We start from the raw sequence: 7,298 nt of genomic DNA on the forward strand, positions 1-7,298 counted from the left end.
AAACCTGAATTTTGCTTTGTTTACATTTCAGCAAGTACAGTTTTCCCGAGCACAGTTTTCGTTTCCATACCTAATTTATTTCGCATGATTTCATCTAGATAATTTGCATTGGTGACAAAGACCATTTATCCATTGTTTCGAAAATGTATGAGGACATCAGGGATGCATGTATAGCAGCTGAGTTTGAAATATACCTGATCGAATAGGCGTCTCATAACCGGCATTTTGTAAACACAATCCAATATGGCGGAACGTACATTTCGGCGTTCGTGTATGCGTATTTTCAAAAACATCCTAAACGATTCTAGGCTTATCAGCGACGTTTCAGAATTATCAGTATTTTTTTGATACCTGTGATCGCTAATACGCTATTTTTCTACTTGCATTATTATTCGAGTAAATATACACTATTTAGATTTATAAACACACAGTAAATATTTATATAACGCCGTGAATTGTGATTTGGCGAGATTTACAATGGACCTAATTTTCAGAAGTCACTTTCAGTAATTGCCTGAATTGCTTAAAATGACAGTAAATGATGAACAGAATTCAAAACTGTGAAGTGTATTAGTCTGAGTGATGTATTTCGAATTTTATTCGATTTTCGAAGTGAGGTTTGAAGTGGAGGCACATATGTGTCGCTGTGGCATCCAGGGGGTTTACACCCTGAAAAAACGATAATGTTGCCATAACAACAGATAATGTAACTGATAATAATAACAAACAAACTCGCAGACGAGGACGAGTTTGTTTATTTTTATTATTAATTACACGGTCCTGTAGTTCAATACAGACGTAGGTGAACATTCGACTGAAGCACGAACAACTTATGAATGACTTACACTCAGGAAAGTAGTCCGTCATCATCTGACCCCAGGTCATCACCATGGAGTAGCCAATCCTGGGCCTGGAATTCGATCTCACACATATGTTTGATACCAATTATCTCAAATGGGTTTCTCAACCACAGGTGTGTAAGAAAATAACATAATAAGAACTTCAATCACCGGGGCGACAGATCAATGTCGACTGAAGCCTCATGTCACTGAAGCACATCTGTGATCCGCTTTGTCACAAAATGTGAACACTTTGGGCCAGTTTGCTGTGGAACACTGTAAGACCCTAAGAGCACAAAAGATGAGTTTGAATTTTGGATAAAATTAGGATAATTTCCGAACGTGCTTGAAGAAAAACTGGATGATCGATATTTGATGCAGAATACACCGCTGTTATAACTACCGCTTAAATATAGATGAGATGAAGTGAAATGGGTTTAACATCACTTTCAAGGTTATTGTACTCATATAGCGACGTGAGAGTGCATGCGTTCGTCTACGAATCCGGACTGGGGGACTAGTCATTACTATAGTGGGGTGGGCCGTGGAGATGAAGGGAGTCATATGTGTTTTATAATGTCGTTTATTTCCAATATTATTTCTTGAATTTTCTCCCCTTTAAAAAAAATGGACTGATCACAAAAACGGCAAGTGTCGAATGACGTAGTTTCTATTATGACGTCATTCCGACTCTCCGCCACAATGAGATCCGAATCACGTGCTGTCCAGATGACGTTATCAATACACTGGTGCGCGTGAAGTGATATTTACTTAAGGCCAAATACCATTTTTATTGACTCAGTTACTTCTAACCGTATATGCCAGACTAGACATATAGCTTGCTCTTTTTGCGTCTATGATTCATGTAAGAAATTATCTACGAATGGTGGGGGCACGGGTGGCCCAGTCGTCTAAGGCGCCGCGATTCGCTTTGCAGAGTTGCGTCCATTGGGCACGCCAGAAACCTATGATTGTGGGCTCGAATCCCGGTTCGCCCCGATTATGTTTCTAGGTTTGTCAGCACCATACCCGTGCTCGTGGGTTTCACCGAAGTGGTAACGCCTGAGTCTTGCATCACTTCGGGCTTTCCTCCCACATTAAGGTGACACGTCGCGATATGACTGTAATACTGTTAAAAGCGGCATTAAACCCAACTCACTCACTCACTTACTCTAACCGTATATATACATGACATGATGCACACCTTCAACATGTTTTATTTCTTAATAGTTGATCCACGTAAACATTTTTCAAAACTCAAACTGTTTGCTCCTCTCAGTTCACTTTTAACTGACTTATTCACTATGAGAACGTGCACAGTGGTTTTAAAATATTTACCATCAATACATATTCATACAACGTGTGTAGTATCTATCAATAGCTCTTAACTCATCACCGCGCGTATGATTAATTTTTCGAATCTTCGGGATAGTCCCCAAGTTCCCATCATCCATCATGGCTTCACAACAAAGACGTTAGTCAGGCTTGAACTGTAGAATCACCACAACGTACGTCAGCATAGTTCCAGTAAGCTGAAGATAGAAACATATACTGCTATAGAAGTGAATGAGTTGGTTTTAATGCTGCTTTGAACAGTATTCCAGTTATATCACTGCGTGTTAGATTACTGTGGGAGGCAATCCCAAAGTGAAAGAAGTCTCAGACGTTTACCAATTTTGTGAAACCCACGTGCACGGGTATGGTGTTGACAAACCTAGAATCACAATCGGGGCAAACAGGGATTCGAACCAACATTCATAGGTTTCTGGCGTGAGTAAGGGACGCAACTCTCGCCTTGAACGACAAGGCCACCCGTGCCCAACATCAATACCTGAACATAAAGTCACCAACACTATTGTAGCGTGCATCTCGTAGCGATAGGCATTCATTTTGCATCCATTAGGCTTAGGATGATGTTATTGACAATGATTTCAACATACCATTATTTAATAAAAAATTGCATGGCAATGCAATTCAATATTTGTGAGTATACAACGTCAACGCCAGATAATTACAATTTTCTATTTATAGTCATTAAAACTACTGGTGTGGTGAGTATTTGATGTAGTTACGGCTTTTCAATCATGATGGTTCTAATGGAACTCTTATCTTCCACATTGTTGTATTTTCCGTAATTATACAGCCATATAAAAAACAAATACACCATGATGGCTTCGTCAGTGCCAGATCTGTGTGTGAGAATTACGGATGATAGAAACAGATAGGATAATCGCCGTCCCTGTTTGGCTTCATTTCATGTCATAAGATAAAATCAAACATTATTCGTAAAACAAGTAACACGAAATCACGAAACGTAGGCGCCAATTAAATCTGCTGTATCCTGATCCGCTGATCCATCCATTTGTGATATGATGATATTCGGAATCATTTCTAATGAGATATGCTACAGCCATAAACAATAAGATAATGTAAGTAGTGCCACTGAAAAATGACGAAGCTTACACAGCTGATCACAGTTATCCAACTTAAGTAAATATTTCATGAAACAATAAATGATATGCCTGAAAGATGTTATCATCCCTTTCCAAGTTGACTTCACAAATGTTATTTGGGAGTTCTAAGGTAACCATTGGTAAGCTGTATTAAATACACCTTAGCAATAAACAACCACCACTGTATTAACAAGTGGTTATTGAAAACACAAAACGTTTATGGATAACAATTTTTGTATTGTTTGTCACGAAGTTTCAGGGCCACTTCTTGCCCCTCGTCAGGGGACTACTGAGTAAGGGTATTGAGTTAATTAATATCTGTTTACATAAGGTAGGATTACTGTACAGAGATATAAAAAAACGAAGAAGTCAATAATGCTACCTTTTGTGTCACACAAAACTGACACCTATCTTCACCTTCTGTAATGAAATGCGATGCTGACAGGGCGACCCATTGTCTCCTTACCTATTCCTGCCGGTTGCGGACATTTTGAGATTAATGAGTCGAACTGCTAATGCAATAAAAGGTATCAAACTGAATCATGTGGAACTTGGACACTATTATGGTGATACAGAAATATTTTTTGTACATGGGACAGTCACTATCAATTAAACAAAACGTTCACAAATTAATTTGGCATGGTCAAAGGGATAACATAAAACATTAACTCGAAAATATGATGATTGAGGACTGAGAATGATAGAAGTAAGGGCCATTATAAATTCTCAAAAAATGTCAGTTATCGTAACAAATCTTCATTACAAAACTGTTATAACCTAACATACTTCCACGAAACAACATATAATTCCACTTGGAGACGACATAAAAAATACATTGGACACATATATATGGTGAACAGTTTACAGAACATATAACATGAATTTTACAAACCTTGCAGAAGTACTATCAGAACCTCATTGGTGTAACCATCAGTGAAAAAAATATTATAAGGAATTGTTTTCATAATCGAATAAACACTTTGAATGAAACTCTACAATGATGATGGAAAAATGCCTTTCAATCAACTTAATACCAGATTAAATTCACAATTAGTGATTATTACCAGTTTCTATCAAAGATACCAAGTTTTACCAGATATGTTTGTAATAAAATCATAACTACAGTATCTGAAAAATGGGAGAATATTCTTGATGTATCATGGGAAGATATTTTATCAGTTATAGAAAATGAACAAAATATGTCAAATTACTGGCTTTCAAGTTCAAATGTAGCCATCGCATCATCTATACAAACGCATGATTAATGCTCATTCTGTGACACTAATTCTAAAACCTTACTCTTTGTATATTGGGATTGTAAACATGTTTTGGGCCAAAGCAGAATATTTTCAGAATGCAAAGTAATAAACATTCATAAAATGTCCATTCTGCATGAGTACAAGTCTGAGGTTCTTTCATATTGGCATGTAGTAGTGTATATGCATGCATCCAGTATCAAGACAATTAAACTGTAATTTGAAAACTTGATAAAGGTTTATGCAGTATATTTCGGACAGACGGTTTGATCGAAAATGAGACCAGTTATTTCTTCTTTCTGTTTTGAATACATGTATGATCATTTTTCGCCACTATGTTGTAACTACACATCTTAACATTCCATGAATAAGAATCCCATTCAGCATGGCATATATAACCTGCTGCTTTTACCACCTGTTGACTGAAGATGCACACTTGTGTCCTGTCCTTCTTCCCAGGTACCTATTTGATGTACATGTATGTAACCTAGAGTTTGGACCTGGCATCAATGTCATTGAGTAGGTTAAACCTGGTTTTTTTGTGCACATTGGTAATGTGTTAATATCAATTAATCTTCAACAGTCGGTTCCAGATAGAGGATGCAACGGCTGTGGCCCATTCATCTGACGCTATCCCGAAAAGTATGATTTAATTGGAATTCAAGATTTGTCATCTCATGGTGACCATACGGTAAACGTCTAAGACCTGCATTAAGCATTAATACATTAAGCTTACACTCCATCATACTAGTAGAGGTTATGTAACTAATATGATAAATATTACAGGATTAGTCACTTACGTTAATTTCCTCTCATTGAAATTTCAAACAAGGCGCAGCACTCCATTCAACTTTTTATTTCAAGCAGTTCTAGTAAAAATAATTGTATCGCTAAGAATTATGTAATGTAAGATTTCACCAGTTTCGAAAATGTGAAATGATGAAGATGGTTGAGTTCCCAAAACAAATTCTTCATGCGGGTTAAAACTGTAAAACAACCACTAAAATGTTTGCAAAGACGCAAAATGTGAGCATTTGATTAATCATTCGCCACATAAGCTTGGTTGGTTTGTTGGTTTGTTTGTTGTTTAACGCCGCAATCAGCAATATTCCAGCTATATGACGGCGGACCAGACAATCCAGTGATTAATATCAAGAGCATCGATCCACGCAATTGGGATTGATGAAATGCATCAACCAATTCAGCGACCCTGACCAACCGATCCCGTTAGTCGCCTTTTACGACAAGCATAGTCACCTTTTACGGCAAGTATGGGTTCCTGAAGACCTATTCTACCCCGGAATCTTTGTTGGTAAATAAAAAAAACTTGGTTATCTAGGGTCTACTTAATATATCTGATTGTCATCATGTAACGTTTTGCCTGACGGTCTACCTTGTACCAAAGAATAAAACACTTACCATTAGGATTGTCGAACAGTCAATTGTGAAGAGGTTGTATACTGTATACCCTATTTTTGTGGTTGTGAGTCTTGTGATGAAAATGTTGACCTGAAATAAAATCCAATTGCAAAAATGATGACATCATCAATGAGTCATTTCTAAAGGAATCGTTACATGGAAAATGTGAGATAGCAGTGTGCTTCCACCAACAGTGATATTGTTAGAGGGGTATGTACTAAGGACTGAAGGGTGCGTTTCCTGTGCCGCATCGTGCTGTGCAGAGATGTGTCCTTCATACCGCAAAGGGATCCGCATTTCGTCGGTTCGAATCCAAGTCACATTTTGATTATGACTGTAGGTGTGGAAGAACTATACGCTTACTTATTTGTTCTCGACAGAGCATATTAAGCAGAGGCTGCACCTTTTGGAAATACTACCAGTGTTTACAAACTTTAAAGAATATACATGAACTGAAAAAGAATTACGATGGGTTTGGAACTGTTTATGGGAGGGTAGTAATGTTAAGCTTAGGAAGAAATAAATAGTTCATTGCATCTTGCACAATGCGCAGTAAATACTTACAATGTTTAAACTTGTAGCTGAAAGCTCAGCAAAGTCGGCCATCAAAAGATACATCAGTGAGGAATGTGCCTGTAACAATAAACATGATATTGTTAGTAATTTGGCCAATGAGAATTGATTACAGCTGCATTCAAAAGCTATTCAACCTGAATCACAATGACCCATATGGAAGTTGAACTGTTTGGGTTTAGGTTCACCAACTATTCAAGTAATCTGGACAGCGACTGATCATGAGTATGGTTACCGCTGCATTTAAAAGCGATTCCATCTAAACCACAATGACCTTTTGTTAAACTATTTGGACCATGATAACCAATTATGCAAGGTCCCATGACTTGAGGTATGATAATTTACTTACAATCACACATTGTTGGAGACATACTCTGACCCGTAAACCGTACTGTGGATTTAAGATTTACAGTGGTATGGATTAGTCAACAATCCAATGACATTGACGTGATCTGTGAAGTTTGTATCCTGGTATAGATACAGTATTCTCCCGATTATGATTCTAGATTTTCAAGCACCATTCTGATGCTTGTGAGTAACACAAAAGTGATAAACAGCGTGTTTCTCTTCATTCCTCCAAGGGGCGGTCAGGTAGCCTTGTGGTTAATGTGTTCGTTCGTCACGCCAAAGACACGGGTTCGTTTCCTGACACTGGTACAATGTGTGAAGCCCATTTCCGGCGTCCCTCGCCGTGAAATTGCTTGAATATTGCTAAAAGAGGCGTAAAATCATACTCACTCACTCGCTAGCTCATCCCA

At 37.8% G+C, this 7,298-nt stretch overlaps 1 long non-coding RNA gene across 1 annotated transcript; it reads right to left on the minus strand.

Annotated features, from left to right (window-relative positions):
• Positions 1-2,253: 2,253 nt before the first annotated feature.
• Positions 2,254-6,624, minus strand: LOC124130961. Its single transcript, XR_006860586.2, has 3 exons — positions 6,532-6,624; positions 5,968-6,057; positions 2,254-2,371 (listed from the first exon to the last, which is right to left on the minus strand). It is a non-coding gene; the product is annotated as an uncharacterized LOC124130961 (long non-coding RNA).
• Between the last annotated feature and the right edge of the window lie 674 nt (positions 6,625-7,298).

The sequence above is a fragment of the Haliotis rufescens genome, unplaced genomic scaffold (assembly GCF_023055435.1).
Source record: "Haliotis rufescens isolate VD_foot unplaced genomic scaffold, xgHalRufe1.0.p SCAF_9, whole genome shotgun sequence".
NCBI lineage: Eukaryota > Metazoa > Mollusca > Gastropoda > Lepetellida > Haliotidae > Haliotis > Haliotis rufescens.